Below are 26,769 nucleotides of genomic sequence, written 5' to 3'. Positions count from 1 at the left end.
TTAGCCTGGATCTCCAAATACTTCCATGATTTTAAAAATATGGGTGATAGATAATTTCTGAAACAAGGATCATGGAAAAAATGATAATTTATCAATAAATTCATAAGTAGTTCAATTTCAAGACATTCCTTAATCAGCTATTACTGTAGAAAAAAAAAGAAGATTTTGTAAAAATAATATCAAATTTTGCAGGTCATTTGCTAAAAAATATTCCACACTTAATAACATTAATAACTTAATAATATTCCAAATTATCACTGATACTACATTTTCTAAGTAAATTCTCTAAGTTATTGCTTAGTTCATAAAGCATATGTTCTCCATTATCACTGGAGAATAACAAACTTCATTAACATTGAGAACTTTTTAAAAGTATGACACTCTCCCATTACAGATGGTCTGGCAGGTAATCTGTGAGTGATACATTCTTTAAAGGTATAAAAATGCATAGAACTTTAATTCATCATTTCAAGATTAACTAGATATGGGAAATCCAGGTATTTTTCATGCTGAATCAACCAGTGTAATAAAATTTTGGCAACAATGTGCCAGTTTGGTCTAGACTATATATAGCATTAGATATTCAGGAGAATATAACTTTTACTTATGATACATTTAAGCACAATTTATCTCATCAATAGTTCTTTTCCTTACCACTCATGATACTACATTTTACCTTTATTTTACATTTATAACACAAAAGAAAAGCTGACATTCCCATTGTCCAAATTAGTCTTTTCTGACCTGAAATTCAGTTTTGTCACTTTGCATAGCAATTAATCTTTTTCTATAGCTGTTTCCATCTGAACTACCATGTTTTCTGAGCAGAAATAAGTGAACAAAGGCTTTCATTTTGGACTAAAGAATGTTTTGATTAATAGGTTAACCTCCAGATCCCCACACAAAACTGGTGTTATTAAGTCCCCAGAATTTAATCTCCTGAGTCTCTAAAAGTTTGTGAAAGAACCACAAGAAAATGACAGAGTTCTTTATCAAGTTTATTCTAGAAATCTTGCCTTACATATCTTTTAGATTAAGTTAAATCATGTTTGATTATATTTCATTTTTCCTGGGTTTCTTTGGCTTGGTGTAGTTGGTTCTTTGGTCTTGTTTTCCCCCCCCCAGAGAACAAACTGAGCAACAATTTTTATTTTTTTTTTGAGGGATAGCAGACCATAAATAGACTTGTGTGTTATATTTTTTACTGTTAATACCTTTGGGATTGGGTTCCTATCCATTTCAAGAAAGTATTAGTTTCCCAAGGTTAAAAAAAGTTGACATAGAGCAAAAGATACAAATACAACATGTGATAGATGGGGGTTTTTTGCATTTTTCTATAGAGTAAAAGGATTTTTTGCCACTTAAAGGTGAGAGATCAAAATACTCATTTATGGGAAAAGCAATTATTTAAACACTGATTTGGACTAATTTTAAAGTTCTCATGATTTATGATATTGCCTGTAACATAGCTAAATACTTAGTGTCACTATATTTAGGACATCATACATTTGGCAATGTGTTTCATGCCTCATTTACTACAGAATATCTGGGCTTCTACTTAGCATTCAAGGAATAACTCTGCATGTACATTTGTGCATCCCTACACTCTTTCTGTTAGTTTTAAATACCAAAAAAGACACAAAAAATCTACCTAACATTGCAGTAGTGAAATATTCTTGAGTTTACACCCTTTTTCCAGCATGTGCCTTTATTAATCTCATGCCTCAAGAGGTTGCAATGCAAAACCATTAAAAATATGATTTCTGCAGGTGCTGCATGCATTAACCTTTCCTTTAATACCTTTTCTGTACAATATTTTGATGATTACTGTCATTTAGCAAACAGATGATGAAAATGCAGTTACCTGAGGGTCTTGTTTAATAATTCAGGCAAATTAGTTTTTAGAATTTATTTAATTGCTACATTCAATAGCTAAGCCACAACAAGCACCTGGTCCCCAAAGCAGGAGCTTCTTGTACAACCTCATTTCCTTCAAAGGGAAAAAAAAAAAAAAAAAAAAAAAAAGGGAGAGAGAGAAGAGATGAGGGGAAAAAAAAAAAAAAAAAAAAAAAGGAGAAGGAAAACCAGAAAGCCCCCACCTGTGCGTATGCAGGCAATGATTAGAGAGACACCTTTCAGTGGGCGGCCGGCAGTTTAGGGTTAAGGGCCGGTCCAGGTGAGGGAAGCCAATGAGCGCCCGCCCGGGGCCGAGCCTGACATCATCCCGCCGGGGAGCGCCCAGCCCGGCCGGGGCAGCGCCGCCGCCGCCCAGCCCCGCCGTGATGGATGTTTACAGCTCCTCCGTGAAAGCCAATTATCTCGCTTTTGTGTGAGGCCCAGGGATCGCTCAGGCTGCCTGCTCGCACACGGCGCTGCCGGATCCAGCTGAAGCGATTGTTTTCCCTGTGTCTGGTAAGAGGCTGGTCTGGTTTGCCTTCTCTTTGAGAATAAAGGTGATGCGCCTAAACTGGGAGGGGAATTGCTTTCATAGTTCAGAGGCTTATATGCCTATAATATGTAAAAAGCAGATTTTTACTGGCAAAAAGGAGATCCTTTAGAAAGGGAATGGTTTTAAAGGAAAAAGAAGTCTGTGTCAGGCAAACTCTACTTTGCAATATGGAAATAAATAGCCTGCATGTTTGTGCTGCTCTTCAGGTGAACTAAAGAGTTACTAGGCTGACAAGAACATCGTGCAGATCAGTTATTTAATACTTGTATTTTTCCTTTCTTTTCCTTCAACACCTGTGTTTTTCTTTTGAAATCTAGCTTTTGTTGATGAACAGAAAAACGGGGAGATTTAAGAGGGAATTTAATGTTGTAACAGGTTTAAAAATGCTCTAGAATACTTTTGCGGATATCAATCAAAACCTGTGAAGAATGTTACCAAGATTTTAAAGTTTCCAGTTCTGGAATTAGTTATAGTTACTTTGTTCTGCTAATTTCTGTAATCTAAAGTGATAAGAAACTGAGTCAAAGATAAAAGTGTTCAATATGCAACATCCTGGTAGCAAAACACCCAATAGAGTATTTTTGTTTATATGTTTTTATTGTTTATGCTCTATAGCTCATCTTAGAAAGCAGCTCATTCTGTAGCTACATAGGTGTATATATACAAGTGTTTATATCTTTTGCACTGTTGGCAGGTTCGTGGCTTGAACAGGGAGAGGGGAAGGATTCAGTCTGTGTAACTTCCTAGTTTTGCAACCGAATTAGTAGATTTTAAAGCTTCTGAACCAATGTGGATTTAAGAGATTAGAAGTGACACTGACATTGACAAATCAGATTCAATAAAGAATTTAATTGACTGAAGGAGTTCAGGGGCTACTGTATGAAGAATCCAATAACCAGTTTAACTAGTCAAGTAGTGTACCTAATAGGAAATAATAAATTGCAGGTTCCAGTTAATTTAAAAGCTTGATGACAGTTACTTTATAGTGATTAGAATTCACTAGGTCACTTAAGAATTCTCTATCTTTATTTCAGTAATCCATGATTATATAATCCATGACTCTACAATACTAAGTTTAAAATAATGACATATGTCGTGAGTATTACAGGTGCTTGCAGAATTGAGATATATTGTCATTCAATTTAGCTACAACTATGACTATGTCTGCTCTAGTCACTGTCAGAAGAATAATAGTTATTTTCATCTCAAACACCACTTAAGACAGTAGGGCTTCTCAGCTGTATTACACTTTTGTGCTCTTTACTAGTTCAGTCCTGTCTATGCTGTTCCTGGTACTTACCATTGTTAATTCAGCTTTGGATAATAATGTGACAAACAACCACAGGCTTTTATTAAAGGACATACCTATAACATGGGTGGCGTTAGAAGAACGTATTTTTGTTAAGGTGGAACCATTATTATTCTTTCTTGTCTTTTTACTACCAAATTTTGCTAGTTGAGATAACCATGGCCTATAAGGGAGAGGAGTATTTAGCATTTTACTACTCCACCCTTCTTCTTAGATCATTATTAAACTTGAATTTATTTTATGCTAATCTTGCAGCTATGTTTTTAATACTTTTTAATTTTTACCTGTCCCTCGGTTGCATACCTACCTATTGCATAGGTTCATGTCATTTATCAGCGCATCATTGCCAGGCTTCATGTCAGATGTCCCAATATTTCTGTTCCTACTCAGTTTAGTAAAATTCAAATATAAACAAATTATCCGTTATTTCTGCTAAAATAAAGTGTGATGCATATAACATAGATGTAAGGCTGATTTTTACACACTCACAATGTTCTGATCCAAAGCATTCAAAGACTGTTTTTAATAAGTGTGTCCTTTTATGTACCAATGCACATTGTTTTATTAGATAGTAATCATGGAACTAAGCAAGCCAAGGAAACTTAATGATATGATAATCCAAACAGATAGCAATCAGCTTCTTATAGGAAATGAGACTTTCTTCTTTAGCTTAACCTTTCAAAAGGAAGAGAAATAATTTCTGGTGAACCATTTTATGGAAAAAGAGTTCTTTCTTCTTTTCAATCAGGAACTTAATTTATCCGAAAAAATGTAGAATAACATTTTTATTGGATAAAATAGTGTTATGATTTTTTTTCCTTAAAATAATAAAGATAACTGTGGTAATGCTAGCCCAAGGACTGGCTAGTAGATTGACCATTGCTTTGGAAAATGGTCACTTTCTACTTGGTTTTACTCTCCAAAGTCCATATTACATCTATAGCCTGCTGTATTAAAAGAAGAATTAGCATGAGGTTGCTTGATTGTATGCATAGGCCATTTTGTTTGTCTGATTCTCTGTGAATGAGTCAACTCGAACATTTTGACAATGACATCAGGTAATAGCCCTTACAATGAAGATTTGAGTCATTCCTCCTACACAAGATACTCTCTTGTCAGGTAATTTTGAGAAAAATTGACAAAAAGAGGTTTTGGGTTCTTTTGCAAAAATTTAATGTGTTTAGTATTTCTTAGAGATAATAAAGGTGCTAGCTAAGCAGAAATATGATAATAACATCAATTTCTCAAGTATCCATACCTCTAGTAGTAAAAATAAAAATTGAATATAATCCTTCTTCCTCTATAACTGGGAAACGAATACGAGCCCTAGGAAAATACAAATTAAAGTAGTACTGCAATAACATGTTCTTTTTTTATCCATTTTTAATAAGTACAGGAGACAGAGGAGTTCTTTCATACTCCAAGTTTTGGTCCATGGGTTAGATTTTTGGTCTATCTAAACCAGATTACAAGGACACTCCTCTAGGATCTTCCAAATTATAAAAACTCTTAAAACCTTGTGCTGCAGCCATCCTCCTTGTTCATCAGTGAGGTCCTTTATGTGTAAGCGTGGCAGATGAGACCTGAAAGTCTATTTTGTGCTTTTAGATTTTTATCCTTATATTCCACTACCCAAGGTAAAAAAAAAAAAAAAAAAAAATCCTTTTCATCTAGGTAGTGATGAAGAGTTTGTTGTTTTTTTTTCCTTTCAGATTTTTCTCTTACAAAATTCAGAGGCAAAAGAGATTACACAGAGTGTTTCTAAAGCGGAAAAGTAAGATGCAGATCTGTATCTATCCCTCCAAGTCATTATTTTCCTTTGGAAAGAAATCCACATGGACAGATGCAGAGAACACAGCTTGGATATCCTGCAGTAGGACATCTGTCTGGATGATGAAAGGAACAGTGATGTGCATCACACGTTTGGCACACAGTACAAACATAACTTTTACCTTTTCTCTTTTGTTTTGAATCTTAAATGTGGTCCAGTGAGTGCCCTGATACCTAGGTTGTGCTAAAAGATTATTATGGTCAAGAACTTACAACTCAAATTTTAAAGTAATTGTGCAACTTTAGTCTAGAACTTTTGCCTACATATAGCATGGTGCTTTTTGTTTCCATAATATGTGTATTTCCACACAAGTGTGACATTGTGAATGCACCGAGTCAATCCTACATGGTTTAGTGATAACAGTTTTGGCTAATTTTATCTAGAAAGTTTCCTCTTCTCATCTGTGGAGAGAAAGAGGCATCTCCAGAAACAAATTTCTATCATCATTAAGATATTTATTTCAGATAGTTGAGCTGAATCACTCTCTGGAGGGGAAAATTCACTTCATATAGACAACTTACTCAAATACTTTCAATTATGTGTCAAACTTTTTGGCCTTTAAATATTGTCTAATCAAGGTCTCCTAGATTTGAGTAGCATTCAGTCCCACAAGTAACATAATAAATGCACAAACAAATAATTATGCTCATTATTTGCAGCACATAAGAGTCACAGTTACTAATTTCTGCAATAGATGGACTCTGGGCTTCATCTCTGCAGTGGCAGGGTGTTCACCAGAGCACTTGGTGCAAGACTTTGAGGTTCTACAGGTATTTGCTGGTGGTCCTATCTGCTGATATTTGCAAGAAATGTAAAGGTTTGGGAAATCACATCCATGTGAGCAGTAGGGAGAGCATGCTCCACCTCTTCTATTAGTTCAAGCCTTGTCTCCTATGCTTAGAACTTACAATTCCTCTCCCTGACGATTTGCTTACCTGCTGTCAGAATAATTGGAGACTCTAGCTATTTCTCACATGCACTGCACATTTTTGAAGTATTACAACTTGGTTACTTTTATTTTTCCCCCTTTCCTAAAAGACAGAGATAGCACACAAGTTTTTTCTGCTGAAAGTCTTCAGTTCTCTGTACTAACATTAGGACTCCTCAGATATTCACAGTATTGAGCATGGACAAAGAAATGTCACTTGTCTAGCCTAATTTTTGACAGCAACATCAGGTGTCTAGAATCTGTAGTTTCAGAACAAATGGTCACAAGTTTATCCTTTCAGATGTCAGTTCATCCTTTTTGGTTCAGCCTCTAAGCAGGGGTTCTTAAGAATCTTCTGAACAGTGTAACAATTTACTCTGCCCTGATGAAAAAAAAACCAAAAAAAAACAACCCAGTGTATTTAATAAATCCTTCATTGGGTGCATGGTTTGTTTGAAATACTTTGTTGCAGTTTAAAAATACAGGCATGCAAAATTATAAGCTTTCAAACAAACTTGTGCCATGACTTTTGAATCCTGACATGTAGCTGGGAATTACTGGATACAGCTTTGAATTTTTCTTAATTACCACAATCAATCTCTTGATAAACTTTGGATTTTAGGATCTTGACTTTCTTAGAATGTTAACTAATTCTCGAACAGTAAAGGATTATAATGCATAAGCAGAAGGTGAAGAGTACTTTCAAGAAAGAAAACAATGTTAAACAACTTCTGTCTTCCTATTCCCTATAAATTTAACAATTTTAGAAAATAATGTGGTCAAAATGTCAAAGATTCAGAAGAGTGTTTCCTGAATGAAACATAATCTATTACAATCTATCCCCATAGAATAATATTACATTATCACATGCAAATGAGAAGTACAGCTTTCATAGTTGCTAAGCTGTACTTAAGCACGTCTGATGGTCCCCATTAATTTTTAACAATTGTACTGTCACCAGTCCAGTGAGCTGTAGAAAATACTGTGGAGATGTCACTTTCCTTGAAGATTGCAGTTAGTGCTGCTGCCCCTCTGAATCAGCATGAGATGTAGACACTTTTATGACTGAATCTGCAATCTGGGATTTGATCATGCTATTTATAGTATTGCTAATGGTCTGTAGCACTGACAAGGGGTGTGTTGAAGTCATTCTCTCAGTTACTCTTGTTTTCTGTTATAAGGCAGAACAGACATCTCGATCTTTCAGTATCTAGACAGAAAATAACAGCACAAAGAGGCCATGATTTTCAGTGGTGGAAGATTTTAATAGGCTTGGGGGGTTTTTTGTGTGGTTTTTTTTCAATATCTGTGGTTGTTTTTTGATCTAGGAAAAAGTAGTATTTTATTTTGATCTAGTTTCTAGAAGGTCAATTTCAATCACATGGTAAAGTGAAAGGAGGTTTAGCAACATCTCAAGAAAGTAAAGTTTAACTTAACAAAACCAGCTGTACACGGGTTTAAAACTTGCCATGAATTACTGTATTAGCAAAATGCAGGTTTCGATTTTTATCAAAATGCTTTAGAAACACTGCATCACTTCTGAAAAAATGCTTTACTTCCAAGTCCCCATTTTGTTTATAAATCAAATTCCTAAAATGTGTAGTATCTAGTTTGTTTTAGTTTTGAACCTAAAAAAACCCCATTACATACTATTAAAAATATTTGAGAAGAATCCTTCTCAAGTTAATAACATTAGACTATTTAGGAGATTGCCTAATTTTTATTCATCTCTGAAAGTATATCTGAATATTTTCATAGCTCCAAAAGTATCAAGAACTCTATTTAATGCCATAGTTCTCATGGTTACTGTAACCAATGTGTAAAGAACAGTAGGAAATTACAGCATCTTGCTTCATTATTTCATGTTTTAATTCTCATAGAACCATGGGGACGAAAAAAACAACAGCAACAGCTAAGTACATTAATGCTCCCTGGAAAGAGTGCTTGATTTCCTATGGGTTTGTGTCCCTTAATTAATTAACTACTTAAGTGATTTATACTAAGATTTCTTTTTATCTCTCTGTATGCTTGTAAAAATTAAACCATTCTTCTCCCTGCAGGACAAGCAAGTACTGACTCGTGCCAACTTGATAGAATCAAACACTGTCTCAAGCATACCAGGAGAGCTGTTTTCTCACTGCCTTTTAGTTTTCCTCAACACAGAGCACAGAGAGTAAGAGATGGGTTAGTCTGAACTGCTTTAATTGGCACTACAGAATTGTCCCCCAGATGTCTACTTTTGGTATCTGCTACTACATTCAAAGTTATTCTGTGGGGAAGAGTAGGCCTATTTGCTCAAGAAAACACTAGGTTTTTTAATGTATGGACATTAAAACTGTGTTACTAAAGCTCTGACCACTTTATCAGTTGAGGATATCATGGGAAAATGGACCTGCCCTCTTCCCCAGGGGTTCTGGGAAGCAGCTGGAAATGTGTAGGTTTTAGAACCGCCATGTAGGATGAACCATAGATGCATTACATTTCATGGACACTGTGTTATGGGGACACAGCCTGTAAAGTATGTCCAGAAGCATGCTAAACATTTCATCTGTGCTCTAGTATATCTTGGGTTTTTTTACAGTTAGTCTTTCCTATGTACTAATTTAGCTTGCGGGACTATGATTTAGTAAGACATTGAAGTAGGCTATCTATCAAATCCTCTTCTACAGGTTCTCAGAAGTACTAGTAATTCATTGAAATCATTCCAGAACAATAAAACTTCTGAAGGCTGTGGTTCTCTAAAAAGATTAATTTCTTTGTTTGATGTAGCCAAAAATTTTTAAAACTTAAGTGTTTCATTCCCAGCTGGGTAATTATTTCTCCCTAATATCTGATAGAGACCTTTAAGTGCTTCTAAGTTAGAAGTAGAGAACAGAATAAACAGACCAAAATCCTCATAAAGCTTGTTAACTTCCTTCCCGTGACAGACACAGAAAGGAGGGAGTCTGTTTCTTGCACGCCTGCAGTGAATTTCTTTCTGAGCCTTCCAGTGTTTGACCCTGGCACTGCAGTAGGTTCTCAGAGCTTCAGGAGAGTTACACTAAAATAAATGCTACAGTGACTTTGCTATGAGTTTCAGAAATTCAGGAGTCACAAAGAATTGTGACAGACAACTGTATCATCATTTCTGTGAGCAATCATACTTAATCACAGATCAGAGGACCTAATTGACTAGGTTCCACGTGCTCCATTTCTCCAGAGGGATTCAGAGGCTAAAACTCTATGCATTTGTATCAGTCCTCTTCTTGGCACAGCCTTACTTATTTTCAGTTATTTGGTTGCACTAGAAAGCTTACTTTTAATGTCTTCTTGTTTGTTTGTTTTATTTTTTAATTAACATTACATGAATTAATAAATATTTCTCTTTTTTTTTTTTGTCATATATAATATGCTCTATATTACATCCCAGGGATGCACTTGAAGTTAAAGCAGCTGTGTTTTTTTACTCAAACAAGATTACAGGAATTTTGAAATTAAATCACATGTTAAACACCTGAGTTGTAGGCAACCTTCAGTCTGAAGCAGCTGAAGCCTATGTAGTTGCATTTATGGGATCGTATTACAAGCACTCACCAGCAGACACAAACATCTCACCCAGCCGGTTGAATCTGGGATACTGTGCAACCACAGGAATACATGAATATAGGTATGCTGGTTATGTAGGAAGTCAAGTAGCTTTACGGCTGTAATACTGTATTAATGATTCCAGATTATTTTTGAGTTTTATCCAGGGGCTGCTTAGTACAAAACATACAGACAATTAAGAGTTGGTTGCAGAACCAGGGCAGTTATACCCTAAAGAACATACTGCATCCCCTGGTGCACAGCATAGGCTTTGTGTGCACATCATGGCTATGTCCTCTGTCCACTTTGTGATGAGAGACCTCTGCATCCTTCATTCCCCACTGGAGGAAAGACTATGTTCCACTGTGTGCTACAATAGTTATTTGGATCTGGATGCCTGGGAGCTAGGACAGTGATGCAAAACACAGCTGCCCATGGGTAGTGTTCGTAGACAGACTGATGTGGATCTGTGTTCAGCACATGGCCTTCCTTAATAATCACTCAAAGACACTTAACTGATACAGACAGGGCATCTAAGATAGGTAAGCGTTACTGCTCACCAACCACCTGTATTTTATGTGGTCTAATACTTAAATTTTCTGACTAAAATAGACTGCCTGATTTCGACCTTATGCGCTGTAAGAAATGTTACTCAGAGAATATACTACTCTTGCTCATTTTTCAATGTTTTGATGTCACTTTTAAAGTCTTTGCTTAAATCACAAAAATACACTTTTAGTAGTTTATTTGTGCAAGTTCTCCTATGTTGGTCTGTCTTTCCTGCCTATAGGTCAATTTTAATACTCTTTAAATATTAAAATATGTGAAAAAAATTATTTTATGAAGGACAGAATAAACTAAGACAGTTTGAAGATATCTAATTTGGTGTCTTTCCCTGAGTAAAGATTTGTGGTTACACTAGTCAGACAGGGACAGCCTTTGGCACACATTAGGAACGATCTCATACATTTCCTTAAGCGACTATTGTCAGAGAAAAACCTGTAAGTTCTAGCTAAGTGTAAAGATGTCCTAAAATATATTGGTCTCTTCAGAGAGAAATTGGCTGGGGATATACTAATGGGAGTGCTTTCTAAAGTGGTCATATTTCTCTGTAGTCAGGTTTTTAGGTACAAACAAATTGGTGCTGGGTTATAAGGGGGGGAAAAAACCCCTGTCTTTTTGCTTCACCTGATTTCACCTTTCTTAAAGTTATAGACTACAAAAAGCAACATCCTCTTTCTGCATTATGAAGCCACTTTTGCCTTCTGACTAATGCTTCTCTGGCCAAACTCAATGTATGCATTTCCATAATATCTATATCTTTGCACTGCTGTGGGCAAAATTTGTCAGTATAAAATCTCAGATTCTTGAGAATTATAGAGCTCAAACTGACTTTTTAAATTCCCTGTTGATTTCCTGTACAGGTTTTGTATTGACTAAAAGTTTATTTCCAGCTTAGAAAACCAATTGCATCTGTCATAAAAAGAAGTGTGGCAGGCAGGTCAAAGGATGTTATTTTCTCCTCTACTCTGCTCTTATGAAAATCCCTCCTGGAGTGCTGCATCCAGCTCTGGGGTACCCAGAACAAGGAAAGATATGGATCTGTTAGAATGGGTACAGATGAGGGCCACAAAGTTGATTGAAGGGCTGGAGCACTTCTGTGAAGAGAGTCTGGGAGACCTGGGGTTGTTCAGCCTGGAGAAAATAAGACTGTGGGGAGTACAGATTGCAGCCTTCCAGTACATAAAGAGAGCTTATGAGAAGGATAGTAAGAATTCTTAGCAAGGTCTGTAGTGATCAAACATGGGGCAACATTTGTAAATGTCTAAATGTTCAGATTTAGACTGAACATAGGGAAATTCTTCACATTAAGTATGGTGAATCTCTGGAAGACATTGATCAAAGCCCAATCTGACTTCGTACTGAATGCTTTTAGGATGGTGGAGCATCCCGAAGTTCTCTGGAACTTATCTGGGCAATCTGATCTATTGAACGATGTCTCTTCCTATGAGAGGAGGTTTGGACTAAGTGATCTTTAATGGGTCCTTTCAACTCACACCTCCCTCAATGAAGGTCTATTTATTAAGGACATAAACTGAAATTAATATCTTTAAAATCACATATTTTAGTGAGCCACCACCAACACACATGTAAGTGGTTTTGAGTTTTTTCAAGCTTTTTAAAAATAATTGTCTGTTCCACTCATTGCACAGTATTAACAAAATATTGCAGATATTTCTGCAAGATATCAAATTGATTACAAAATCATATTTAGAATGTTTACCCACTGACATAGCAGGAAAGTGCTATGAGGGGATGCTCAGCCACCGGAAAGGCCATACTGTGTCCAGGTCTGGGCTGTCAAGCATGAGAGACATGAACATACTGGGCAGAGTCCAATGAGGGGCCACAAGGGTGATCTCTCCTGTGAGGAAAGACTGAAGAGCTGGGACTGTTCAGCCTGGGAAGGAGAAGGCTTGGGGGGATCTCATTAATATATGTAAGTACCAGAAGGAAAGGTATAATGAGAACAGAGAAAAGGTCTTCTTTTCAGTGGCATCCAGTGACAGAACCAGAGGCAATGGGTACAAATCAAAACGTGTGAGGCTCCCTCTGAACATCAGGGGACCTTTTTTACTGTGAGAGTGACTGAGTGCTGGTACACACTTCCCAGGGCATTTGTGCATCTCCCTCCTTGAAGATACTCAAATACCATTTGGACATGATCCTGAGAAAGCAATTTGAAATGGCTCTGCATAATGGTTTTACATCTGGATGTCTCTTCCAACCTGAATTCTTATGTAGTTTTGTGATCCTTAATCTTTTGAGGACCCATCAGTACCACTGTTACTTTTTGCTTGGGCCAAACAAACTAGAAATATAATAAAAATTATTGAGTGTGAGGAATTGAAATGAGGTCAGATGACCCAGTGTGGTGGGTCCAACTTTACCCATTCTGTCATTCTGTAATACTTTAGACTGGTAGAATTTCAAGCCAGTGTCTGTCAAAGCTACACTGCTTCAAGCTCTATGGTTTGCCTCCTGCAGCTGTATAAGGTACCTTGATTTTGTGGGCTTAAAGATTAGGCTCTAATAATGGCTAGATGGATCAGCGTAACATGCAGTAGGTGATTTCCTTTCCCTGACTGTTTAAAACAGGGGAATGACCAACACACATGGTGTTTCTTTCATGGCATGGCTTTCTCTGTGTCTAGGTTTCATCAGGGGATACATTCATATGCAGCCTGGAAGTGCTACCCATTACTTAAGTCAATATAATTTTAGATTCACTGATACAGAACTGAACATTCTTCTCATGAACAGCAGTCACTCAGAGCCAAGAAATTTGACAGACATTTGCTTCATTTAGTACTTGTGCTCTCAGCAGCACTATGTCAATCAAACTTTTGTTTTGCACACTGACCAACTACAAATATATGAATTCTTCTTAAATTCATGGTTTGCCTACCTTTTTCTCTTTTTTTTCACATTTGCTAAAACCTTGTGGTTTTCGTCATGATTAAAAACCCATTAACATGCAGAAAACAATAAAGAAAAGGACAATGACTGGTAAATATTGTTTAGTTTCTTTAAAGCAGTTGAATTTAAGCATTAATGAGACTATAATGTCATATAGACTATTGCATGTTTTATAATACAGAGATATTATGGCTATGAAACCTTGTGTAGTGGTTTTGGTCAAGACTAGCAAGGTAATTCAGGCAGTCTTGAGAGTTTTGTTGATGTTGCTTTCCAGTTCAGTGCCAGATTTCAGATGTGAAAGCATTCTGGTGGCCCAGTAAGAACCAACATTTGTAATATGGATATGTATTTCTGTAGCACTGCACTGTCTACTTTTGCAGCAGCAAGATTTGATAGGATTTTATCAGGTATAAGATATTCCGATCTCCTCACAAGTATCATTGCAATATAGCTTCAGGTTTACAAAAAATAATTGGTCATCTGAAAATGCTGCCTATGTAATGCCAACTTTTGTGCTAATGTGAATTTCCAACTGTAAAGTAGAAGTGTAGGTAAATTCAATTTAACATGCCCAGAGGCAGAGACTTGCGTACTCCTTTCTGAAATTAATCAGTTATTCATTCATGAATCTATTTTCCTCAGTCATCTCTACATACTTTGCATTTCAACCTTACATTGTCTTAACTTTCAAAATTCAGTATTCAGCTATGAACAGTGAAAAACATTTAATTGATGTCAAAGATACTCCAACTAAGCTATTTGTAGTTCATCTCCTTCCTCAAAGAGAACAAGTATTACTTGGCTTCTTTTTATGATAAATGCTCACTCTCTTCCCCACCTCCTCATAATTTTGAACTTTTTACCTAGCTTAATAGAGAAAGCCAAAGTTTTGATAACAGCAGTTTAAGTTCCGTTAAAAGAAATTGCAAAATGCAGAGGTTCTGAAAGGCAGAAAAATCTCATTGTGCATTGGCTAGCAGAAGCCAGATGCACAATTGGCATATGTAGATTGGCTGGTGAGGTGGAGTTCCTAAAGCTTCCATCTGCCTCATGGCTAGCAACGATGTCACAAGTGTCCACTTCATGTGGAGGTGGCTTAGGAAAATAAAGATAAACATCTATAAGAAAGTTTTTTCATCTGTTCTGAAAACAAGTTTTTCCTGCTAAGTGTTCCTACTAATCTGTGATTATCCTAAGCTTATTTCTTTTCATTTGCACTTCTTGACTAATATCCTCCCTTCTCTTTACTCCTTCTCTATTAATTTTGCCCTTTACTATTTTATTTCCTACTTAGTCTTACTTGTTTCTATTCCTTCTGTTCTGTCAGGTGATCAGGTCTTCAAATTATTCCAGTGTTTGTCATCTTGCAGCATGTGGACCACAGGTGTTTCACAGATAGCGGAAAATGGTATATGATGTGCTGAGCTGTTTTCTTTAGTCGGACACATATACACACAGATTTATGTAAAGAAGCAAAGCAGAGAAGGTCATAAACGTGGTTGCCAGTGTGCTTTGTAGGTAATTTGCTGGTTTTTATCCTTGTAGAATTTTCATTGAGGATTCTGTCTGACTTGCAATTACAGGCACCATTTTTAAATCTTATGTGTTAGCACAGTTTTCCAGGGCACTAGATAAACAGTTTGCACTCATCCTGTTACAAGCTACAGTGTTCTGGATTAATTTCTAATATCCCCTCTATCTTCCATTTACCAAACAATACGTAATACAAGACAGAATCACGTGTGGATCCTCTTCCTGTGTTTTAAACTAGTAGGGCTCAGGTTTTAATATTTTGATTGAAATTTTTGAATGAGATCTTCTCCACCTGATTCTTTCATTATTATTTTTATTATTTTAATGCTTCAGTTGCATTATGGTTTTTCAGGCCAAGAGAAATTGGGCATGTCTCTGCAGGACTCTATATTATGCTACAAGCTAAGAAAAAAACATGTGGCTTTCTTGATGCAGCATAATTTCTATCAAAAGGTTTCTATTACAACAGGCAAGATATAGCCATCCCAAAATGGTGATTTGGTTTTGGGGTTCAGTTGGTTCTCATCCTCTTTTCCTGCAATGTTGCAAAAAGATTGAACTCGCATCTTCCTGCGGTGCAACTTGTTAGTGGTGAAAGTAAAAAGCAGTAGATTAGAGTAATAGCTTTTAGATTATGTGTTTTTCAGATTATATAATGTTTAATTTTATTCTCAAATGATCTGTTTAGGTGTTGTGGTTTAAGTCCATCTGCAAATTAAACACCACACAGCCCCTCACACAAGCTCCCTTTCTCTCTGCTCCCCATCCTAGTGAAATGGGGAGGAGAATCAAAGTAAAACTTCTATGTTAAGATAACAAAAATGTAATAACTGAAAGTAAAGTAAAATACAGTAATACTGGTGGATGATAATACAGTCTTTCAAGGACTAGAGATGATGGGAGGTTTTGGATAGTTGTGTGCTGCACATTTGAGTCAGTTCCAGCTTCAGTACTGCTGCACTTCTTCAGTTTTATCACAGTTCATTCTTCGTTGGTGGGAGTGTGATTGTTAAATGAAAGTCAGGCTCAGACCCCCAGAACCCTTGAAGTTAAGATCAGTGCTGTGAGGTGATGCACATATAGCCATCACAGAAGCAGTAATACACAGGGTCAAATAGTTATAAACTATAGCTATTAATTACAGCTTAAATAATTGGCTGTTTTCACCTAAAATAAAAACCTTTTGAGGCACACAAGAAGTCTTCCCCATTTTCCTGCACAAAGTGCACCCAAGTTCTTGAGCAAAAGTAATCCTGTGGATGGGTTTACCTTTGCCTGAGGCAGGAATAATCCCTTCTACCAAACCTTTTTCCCCAGCATATTTTTAATGTGCCCTACGGGAACTTTATCTGTAGCTATGGTATGTAGGATTTTGATTAGGCAAGAGCAGCCTGCCTGGCAGATCCTCTGGTGTTGACTGCCCAGGTGGCCTCTGCTAAAAATCTATCCCAGAGTTTGAAGGTCCTACCACCCATTGCTCTCAGTGTAGTCTCCAACAGCTTGACAGACATGAGGCTGCTGGTGCTCCATGTGCTATGTCTCAGTTTAGTAAAAATTTTCTCTGTAAAATTAGTTTATTCAGCTGCACTGCACTAAACTAATCCTTGGATCTCATATAGCTGAGCCATTGCAAAGTGGATTACAAATTTTCACTTGATATAAGGACAGGTGGATACAATAATACTTACAAAATGAGAAATTATTAAATTAAAATTAATTCTTAAATAATAAATTTGGTTTTGTAGTAGATTAAAAAGGGAATGAGAAATGGTGGAAATGCAGCAGCACCATAAAACAGTGCAGGAAATCAGATTCCTGGCAGCAAACCTAAGATCCTGATCAAAAGAGAGAACTTAATGCTTGGCGTGTGACGTGGCAGTGCGCTGCTCAAAGATAAGAACGTGTTCAGCTAAGGACAGGGTTACTTTTTTTAATCTTCTAAAAGAAAGACATATTCATATAGCTGCTGCTTAAGGGTTCAGGAAATTTCTATGGCATGGCTTTGAGCCCACCAAAATACTTTAGGTTGCTTTTAAGCACTATATATACTTTATACAGTATTATTATTTTGCTGTATACTGAAGTTTTAGTCCAGTAACTATAAAGAGTCAATAAAGAGTGAATGTCCAGGTCCACAGGATTTTTTTTTTTTCCTGTAGATTGCAAATCTTGAAGTCTAGAATGGCAGTTCAAAACTTTGACAGTTTTAATTATAGTAGTATTACAGATGGAAAATTCAGCTAGAAACTGAAAAATAGAAAGCTTAACGTAGAATTTGTGGATATTTTAAGCATATGGTAGACATTGGTAGTTAAGTGCATATTGTACCTGAGTTCAGGATGAGAAGATTAGTTGTGTAGCTGAATGTGTGAGAAAAGAATATTTTGAAAGATGGGGAGTGCCAACTAGATTCAAGGAAAAAAATCATCCCTCTACCTACCTCAACATATATTTTTATTCTAACTTTTTACTGATAATCAGTTACTCTTCAACTTACAGCAAGTTCTTATAATCTGAAAAGGTAAAACTATATTTTTTTTTGTTCTAGAATATATATAATGTTATTATAATATGATATAGCTACAATATTTTTCATTTAATACCTTATTTATATTACTCCTAACTGTTCTGACCAGTTTAGTCTCCTAGTCCTACACAATGTCCAGTGATAAAACAAAATATTCTTTAAAAGAGCATCAGATTTTTTTTCTAGATTAAATAGCCAGAAATAATTTCAGAGGATATTGGAAAAATTTAATATTATGTTAGCATATTTTGAGACGGTGATGAAATAAAGTATTTTATGCTAATTTTACTGATTTTGTGCATTTTATACAATTTATACTAGATTCACATTATGTACCTGAGGGATGGGGGTTTTTTCCCAGTAATCAGGTAAGACAAAAATCCTTAAACCTTAAACTTTGTATCCTAACGAGTAGTATACAGCTGCACTGATTTGATAACAGAACTTTAAACTCATCTCTAATTCACTAGTGATTGAAAAACCTGTTTCAGGAAAACTCAAACCTTTCAAAATTCACTTCTATCACATTTCACAAGCAGGCTGATCTGTTAGATGTTTATAACACCTTGCAAATAGTGAAGGGAAACCTGATCTCCTTTACTCCAAGTGACTCTTAAAATTATATAAAGCTGAAAATTTTGTGAGCAAGAGTATAATTTTTCAAATTGTCCTAATGAATATGATTTTTTTTATTTTGAAGGTTTAAGAACTGAGATGTGACTAAACCATGTGCTAAAAAATAAATTAATGCATTTCTATTTTTTGAACATAGTATAGAACTGAGTTCTTTTCTGACTCCTGAATATTAAATTAATTATTTCAGCCAAATGAAAGCAGAATTCAATTAATGTAGAAATATGAATTAGAGGCTATAAACTCTATTTGAATGGGAAGATTTCATCTCCTTATCAGCACAAGAAGAAAATGAAACAGAATTCTGCTTCCATTGGAAATGAACTTCAGTACAGGATTTTTTTTTCTGTAGAAGGCACTTTTCTATACAGCAGGGAAGTTCAAGTACATCTTTCTCTGACCTTTTTCACAGATTAAATGCAGTGAAATAAATTGTGGTATACAGGGTATTGACTGTAAGTTGAAATTCTTGCATCAGTGAATTTTCCATTTAGTAGTATAGTTTGCTTTCTTACTAGAGTTGCAAGTAGTACATTTTTGTTCTATTTCTGACTCCGAGTCCTGAAAACATTTCTTTAGTGTAATAATGAAATGTTTTGGGGCTGTAGGATATCCTAGTACAAATATTATAGATGATATGAATAATAAGGACAGGCTTCTAAGAAACTTTTAATTTAGACAGTCATTTTACAAGAAAATTAATTTCAGTATATCAGTTGGAGGTTTTCTTTGAAAGAGAGATATAGAAATTAACCTATAATGCTTACCTAGCTAGTATCTCATTAGATAACATATTTCCATTGACTTAACCCAACTCCTAAATTGAGGTTGTTGAATTTCACATTACCAATGAAGCTATGTAAACAAGAATTGAGTTTGAATGTAGGAATTCTTTCTGTTCTTTTCCTCTACTGAGTGTGGATCACTTCATTATCTGTTTTGGTTTCCATACTTTTTAGTGTCACATACAGCGTACAAGAGAAAAGAATGCCTCACAAATGCTTAATGGTGTTTTATGCTCTTTCACCATCAACAAATACGTGTAGAGGAATAGTTTCTTTCTGTCTAACTCAATACAAACACCTTAAAATAAATTTTTTTTCTGCTACTAGGTAACAAAAATAGACATTAACTGTTTTGCAAACATGGACATATTCATCTAATATCTGACAAAAAACAGTGATTTTCAGCCATGGAGGCTTAATCCCATGCAGAACTGACATTTCAAATAGTAATGGCATCTCTAACATCACCTTTTTTTTCCTTTCAAAACATAAATATATAGCTAACAAATAAAACTAACACAATAATTATTACTTAAAAGAACTTTACAGTACCACATTTTCCACATTTTTTTAATACGTTGAAATCCAAAAGCTATTCCTTAATGAATTCATTAAGTCTAAAATGAATAAGGAAAAGTGTTTCCTTGTTTCGCTAGAAAAACAAAAGAAAAAAAAAAGGAAAAGCAAAAAAGCCCCAAACATTCAAGGCATGAACGTGTCACCTGCTATAGTAAAAGCACAACTGATATTGTTGGAATAAATGATAGCTTGGATGAGAATATGATTGGCTTTTAAATTTTTAAAATTTAGAAATTTAAAATTTAAATTTAAAATTTTCTGCTGATGTTTTTCTAAATCTTTTCACATAATAGATGAAAAGAGACTACAGTTTTCCTGCCTCACTATTCTGTGTAGTATCCACATTAATGACGAATTTGGTGGGGCTAATAGAGAAAGAAGGAATCTTCATTCTGTCTTTTGAGACTGAAAACTAGCATAGGTATTTGTCCTGAGAATTTTGGAAAACTATTTTCTGAGTGTCATATTTACAGACCCGTCTTTGTACTAAATTGATATAGAAATACACTGTTCTTTATGAATTAAAGCAATAATGTCTTTCATGGGTCCCAGCACCAAATTCCACAGGGCTTATTCAGGAGAGCTTGGGTTTTCATTCTAGTCGTCATCAGTCCAAAAATCAATTATATCACTTGGTACTTGACTAAACTTGGTGTGTGCCCTACTGATGTTTTTTTCTGTATGAAGTGGAGATAATATTCTTAATTTATGTGGATATTTCAAGGACTAAATAAATGTCTGAGAAATGTTCTGAGAAACACAAAAACAAGGTCCTGTGTAATAAAAAATGGTGTTACTCCTTGGCCATATTACATCACAAAATAGAGAAGTAAGAATTAAAGACTGTCTCTGAAATTCTAGCTGAATTACTTTTGGTTACTTGCTTTGCTGAATGTCTAGAAGGTTGCCAGTTTTCTGAAGGACACTCCAAGCCCAGGTTTTCGAACTTGTACTTCAGTTGTGTGACATTTGTGAATTTAAGATTTACTTTTGCCTAATACTTGTTAGCAAATGGATTATGAGGTGATTTGTTTTATAAAACACAAACAAAACCCTCCCAACAAAAATCAGTGGTGGTAAAAAAAAGACTTGAATTGCCAACTTAATGGAGAATATTTTAAATTATACTTCCAAAATGGTAAAACACCGGCGAGGTTATATATATATATATATTTAACTGATCTGTTTTGTTGCTTGAACTTGTGTGAGGGGAATGAACCAATGTATGTGCCACCAGAGCTTTGGTGAAAGCTTTATGCAACTGATGTGGTGGTGATGCAGAGAGACTTTCCCTTTATTCTAAACAGATCAGCCAGATACAGAGGGAGCACTGATTTCTGAGAGAAAAGTAGAAATGCAACCTCTTACTCCTTGTTTTCATTGCCATTTCTTTGTCTTTTGTGACTCTGAAGATCATCTATGACCTTGGAGTTCTTGCCTGAGTCCTCTAGGGATCACAGAGTGAAGAACTTGCATTCTGATAATACTAAGAAAGCAGAGCTCCACTTCAGTGTGATTGCTGTGTTAACTAGCAGACCATGTTGCTGTTATTATTACCAGAAAACCTTAGTCATTCAGACTGATAACTGAGAAACCCATTGGGAATCACTGAAATACTGCAACACTCTTCCTCTCCACCCCTCACCAAATACACTTGACTCATTGATTTGTATCAATTGTTTTAAACTGATTTTACAAACTTCAGAAAATGAAATGGGATTGAAGCAAACTGATAATGATTTTTTTTTTGAAATCACAGGAGGGAAAGAAATGTTGTAAACAGGATGAGTACATGGGCATAAGACTGTGTGAGAATATTTGTTATGAGCAGTGCAGCAGGCTCACACACATCATTAAAAATTACAGCACAGACTTGTAGCTGTAGAATTTGCATTCTTCTACTGTTATAATTTATTCCTTGTGTTTTGATAGAGCCCAGGAGTCCTGTGATAGACTCCAAATGAGCTTCGTTCTCTGCTGTGCAGAACAAAAAGAGACTCTCTGTCCTCATTTATCTCACTATGAATCGACTAACAGGTTTCTATGTATTTATGAAAGTTTTAATGTAAAAGTAATTTTAATTATTTCTGATTATTAAGGTATGATGATAAGCTAAGGATGAAATATTTTGTTAGAATTAATGACAATTAACTGTCACTGTATTTCAAAACCTATGGGAACTAGAAACCAGATTCTTTTCAATACTAAATAGAAATCAATCTCTCTTTCCAGTTTTAGAGTGAACCACAGATATTTTGTCAATAGCTCATTTAGAACAGAACCAAAAAGAGAGATTTGTCAGTTCTCTTCATTATCGCATGACTGTTTATCCTATGCTCCAGCATCTGGAAAAAACAAAACAAAAACCAGGCAGAGCTACAGAGAATGTTGGAAACTACATCCAACGTTTTTGTTTAACATACATTTTTTTCCACAGAATTAATTAGGTGAACTCCTTCCCAGCAACAGAAAGTCTGTCTCCAAGCACCTTGAGGTCTTTCCATCATTGTTGTTGGATGTAAACAGCATGTTATTCAGAAATAGCCCTCAAAACAATCTCTTATCCAAAACTGTGGTATTTTGTTTTTTTCCCTAATAGTTTTCCCATGCTCTATTTCCTATTCCAGTAAATGAAGAAATTAACCCGTGTAAAAGGCACTTAATAGGGACTAATCATAAAGGTTTCCAGGATGAAAAATATGCATTAAACTTGAACAAAGTTTTCATCTCCTGGACATTCATCAAAATTGAATTAATCTTTTTTTTATTCCTTTAGTGTGTGCACTTGTACACACCTACCAACAAACAGCCAAACATAACCTTATACGGAGGAATCACCTATTCCTAAAGCAACTCTTACACTTCAGTAAACATGCAGGTATACATATATTTATACATAAATAAAGTTTATCTTTGTTCAACAAAAATTCTTCTGCAGTATTCAAGTAAACACTAGTTCGTCACAGGGATTCAGTGAAATTAAGTACACTAGAAATTCAGAGAAATGGGTTATGTATTTTTAAAAATTTGTTTCATCCTTGGTTACTAACCTTTGTACTTAATTTCCTCTGTTGTTTGAATACTGTCTTATTAATCCATTATGTCAGAAGCATAATTCTTTCCTGGTTCCTGAACAAATTATTCACAAAGAGAATAAATTAAAATGCTTCTGGGGGAACGATCTGCTTTATAAGCAACCCAGATACCTAATGTATTAGACGTAATTAATATGGTTATCTGAAGCACTAAAAACTTTAAGTTGCATTATTAGATATTCTTTTGTTTCTTCAGAGGTTTTCAGTGTAACAGAGGTGCTGGTGCTCTTTACCCATACTGACAGTGCTCACTGTGCAAGCACATTCAAGAGAGAAAATAATCTCTTCCATAGTCTAATACCTTCTCCCTGCTTCACACACAAATAAAGAAAGGAAAAGCAAAGTAGAAAGGCAATTTTTTTATACAGTTCTAATTTCCAGTGATGTCTTTTACTACAGAAGTAGTACAAATGTAGCAGGAGTGATGGCCATGTTCGTTTTGCTTCATCTCTCAAGCTGCCCAGAGTGTGTCTGCTTGGCCCAATTTCTGCTAGTGGAGATTCCAAGGCTCTAAGGTGTCAAAGAGAGATAGATGAAGTGGTAGGGTGATTTATGCTTAGTGCTTATATTATGGGTAAAAAAATCTGATCAGGAAGACATTATTATTTTGATAAGAACCATTTCCCTGTTGACTTTAAATAGTTTAAGATCTGCTTTCAAGAGCCTTCTAAGATAGCTGTACATTTCTGTCACTTGAAATGGGATTGATTTATCTTTCTGACCTGCCAATTTCAAAATGGAAAAGTTCTCTCCCAAATCTTAAGGTAAAAATATTCAACACAGTAGTGCTTCCTATAACTTTGTCTTTAATACATATCTCTGCTTGGTAGGACAACTTCTCTGAAATTCTGAATTCACATTAACTTCAAACTTAAATAATGTCAAATGTTTGAAATCTTATAATCCAACTCTAAGAAGTATTAGAATCCTGCTGTATCTTGACAATACTGAAACTAATGATTTTTAACTTTCCTGTTTAGTATAGAAATCAATAAATATAACCCATTATTATATAATAAAAGTGCTTTTGCTTTACTGGAATATTTTAGTTTGATAGATCATACTTTATAATCAAATTTTATTATGAAAAAGTTGGATATTTTGCTTGATGAAAATAAACTGTTCAGACATACCCAATTCAATGGACAAGAAATCAATTCAGTCTTAAGACGAAAAAGTTTTTTCAATTTGTCAGCATTGCTTGTTGAAAAAAAAAAAGAAACATGATCTCTCAGAATGTTTTTAAAAAAGCTTGTGTAAAATGTAATTGTTAAAAACAGGGCTGTGTTCTTTTTCTACCATACTCCTCAAATGTTACTGTACCAAGTTGACAATTACCTTGTGATACCCATATTTCTGGGTTTTACATGTCAAATGACAAAGGAGAGGAACATTGTTTGTTTCTATGATACCTAAAAATCACAGAATTCAATTGCACTTTAATTCTTTATCAAAAATATATAGTTTGGTTCTGAAAGAACAGTAGTAAACCTTGACTTTGGTTAGTGTATATAAAAATGACTTCAATCCTGTGCTCTACCACTGTGCATATACATATTGTCAAAAACTATTTCAGCAACAATTCTGCCTTTTGTGTGCTTACAATGAACATTTTTTTTGTTCTTATAGGAAGAACTGAGATCAATCATGGTGTACAAGATCGCGTACTCTTACAGTGATAATGTTGGAATTCCATAGTCTTTTGTTGAACATAGGTTTTTAGGTACATGTAGCGTGGGAATAATTTTGACTCCTCCAAATATTCAAAAATTTAGTTTTATATTGTTTTGGTTTGTTTTTTTCTCAAACTAAACCTGTAGTGTAACTGAGGCGTCTATTCAGTCTGTGCTAAAAGAATCTGCCCTTCTCCATTTTTCCCAACCTCATAGCTCTGCAAAGATGAGACCTAATCATTTGTGTGCCTTCATAACAAGACATTATATTACCCAAAACCAAAGGATAAGATGTTTGATAGTCCCTCTCTGTAAAGATATTAAGGCATCAGTGCTTGGATTGAAGTAAATGGCAAGTTGGCAAAAAAGTGAATTAACAGAACAGTACAAGGATTTACAAGCACAGTTGTAAGCAATGTTTGTTTTCATAAGCAGCACAGAAAGCAAATTCAGAAAGAACTTCTCAGTGTTAGGGGGAAAGGCTGAACCAACCACTTAGCAAAATAAAAAAGCGTGAAAAATGTGTAGGAGCAGTAGAACACTGCAGGTTTCTTAGATAGTAGGAGGGAGCAGAGTTTGATGAGCCTAAAGGTCCCTTTAAATATTCCATCATATGAAAACAATTAATTTAAATTCCTTTTCTATCCATAATTGTATATTCAGTCAATACTGGAATATATGATTCTTCTGAAGCACATTTTACAGGAAGCCTTTGAAGTACTTCCCAGATTATATGATTTTAAATGATGCACATCAGCATTCCATTGCTAAAATACCAGGAAGGTCATAGAGATGTTTATTCTTCCATGTCAATGTTTTTCCATGAATGACTTAATTTTACATTTTTTTTAATTGATGATCAGACAAACACTTGTCACACTAATGTTGAAAGAGAGCATGTAAACTTACATTACACATTCTTAGATATGTTTTTAAGAGAGGAAATTTTTTGACTGTAAAAAAAAGAAAATTAGGGTTTTCTTACCATGAAATATATTTATTTTCTAAAGATTCTTTTGTTAAAGGCATAGGAGTCTTTTATTTTACACTTTATTGTTAAATTATACTTTTTAAATGTACCAACAGTGAATATGAAATTTTTATTCAAATTTTTCCAAGTACTACTGTAGTAATGTAGAACAATTGATTTCTTCTGCCCAATTATCTCCATAAATGTAAAATACTAATACTTTAAATATTATTTTAAAATTCTTAAAACCGTGATTTAAAAAGTGCATAGTCATTTATTTATCTATCATATCCAAATGCATCTCATGATCACTACAGACATAAGAAGGCACAGTTCATATTTCCTTGACAACATCCTTGATAATTGCTGATAGCATTCTCATGCTGGCTGGAGACAGTTCCTTGGGGACTCAGTCCACAGAATCTGTTTGTCTAGCTTGACTTTGCTGATCCTAACAAGAATGAATTCCCTTAACACTGGTGAACTTATAAACATTGAGGCCTGTCTAATCTGATCTTGTATGCAGACATGAAGTAGGATAATTTTTGTACAGAACAATTATGTGTCTTAAAAAGAAATCATATTCTGTTACATAGCTCTTTCGGTGAAGTCTCAAGAGTAAATTCTCCATTCTCTTCATCACAGCAGTCTAAACAAGATAAAATAGGTTCTTGTTACTCGGTTGTGTCTGATAACATCTGCAGCTGAATTTTTCAGGAATGTAAGTTTCAGTGGTCCACTTGAACAGTAAAAGGTTCAGCAAAAAATTTAAGTTATTTGTGTTCTGTTGCTAAGTGGTTGTGAGTCATAGTTGCAAATCACGTACAGAAACACAGAATAGTTAAGGTTGTAAAAGATGCCTAAGACCAGCAAGTCATTAACCCAGAATCACTGCTCTCAACACAAACCCATATCCCCAAACTCCAAATCTGCACACCTTTTGACCTCTTCCAGGGATGGTGATTCTACCACTTTTCCAGGCAGAAGGTACACATTTCTACCTGTCTGGAGCAGGTGATGATTTTATGAAAATGTAATTGTAGACACTTTTGTGAATATGGCAGATCTTCATGTATTGCAGATTCTAGTCTGAGTATGGGCAGATAAGGTAATAGAGAAAAAGAGCTATTAGGATTGTCACTGAAATTGAATGGCTTGAAGGGTTTACATTCGAGAGCTACATATATATCAATCAATACATTTTTTTTGTCGCAAACATTTTGTGTAGTCAGGACAAGAAAATCTGCTTATTCTGAAATAAATATCACTAATGTACTTGAATAATGAGAGATACTGCCATTTTCTGAGACAGAAGCAAGAACAGTAAACATCACTGCACAATGGAAAGATATTTCCCCTTCAGATATTATTGCTGTATCTTCTTAGAACTGGAGTTAGCTGAATCAAATC

At 35.1% G+C, this 26,769-nt stretch overlaps 3 long non-coding RNA genes across 7 annotated transcripts in view; 2 read left to right on the top strand and 1 right to left on the bottom strand.

Moving 5' to 3' along the window:
- LOC135300319 (uncharacterized) overlaps positions 1 to 2,235 on the bottom strand; it is a 13,558-nt gene extending 11,323 nt beyond the window's left edge. For both annotated transcript variants that reach the window (XR_010362179.1, XR_010362178.1), the window contains exon 1: positions 2,100 to 2,235. This is a non-coding gene — a long non-coding RNA (uncharacterized LOC135300319). The remainder of the gene's footprint in view (positions 1 to 2,099) is intronic.
- The window catches only part of LOC135300318 (uncharacterized), a 243,056-nt gene that overhangs the window by 192,040 nt on the left and 24,247 nt on the right, over positions 1 to 26,769 (top strand). The gene's annotated exons all lie outside the window — the stretch shown is intronic.
- LOC135300320 (uncharacterized) lies at positions 2,086 to 26,769 on the top strand. Of its 4 annotated transcripts, XR_010362181.1 has the most exons (5): positions 16,288 to 16,457; positions 17,579 to 17,618; positions 17,946 to 17,992; positions 22,398 to 22,499; positions 24,346 to 26,769. It is a non-coding gene; the product is annotated as an uncharacterized LOC135300320 (long non-coding RNA). The 4 variants fall into 4 exon arrangements; XR_010362180.1 differs by lacking the exons at positions 16,288 to 16,457; positions 17,579 to 17,618 and adding an exon at positions 2,086 to 2,412; XR_010362182.1 differs by lacking the exons at positions 16,288 to 16,457; positions 17,579 to 17,618 and adding an exon at positions 2,086 to 2,412 and having other exon boundaries at positions 22,398 to 23,480.

Source organism: Passer domesticus, chromosome 5, assembly GCF_036417665.1.
Source record: "Passer domesticus isolate bPasDom1 chromosome 5, bPasDom1.hap1, whole genome shotgun sequence".
In the NCBI taxonomy this organism is placed as follows: Eukaryota; Metazoa; Chordata; class Aves; order Passeriformes; family Passeridae; genus Passer; species Passer domesticus.
The sequence above is the reverse complement of the archived record's forward strand: the minus strand, read 5'-3'. Positions and strand labels throughout refer to the sequence as shown.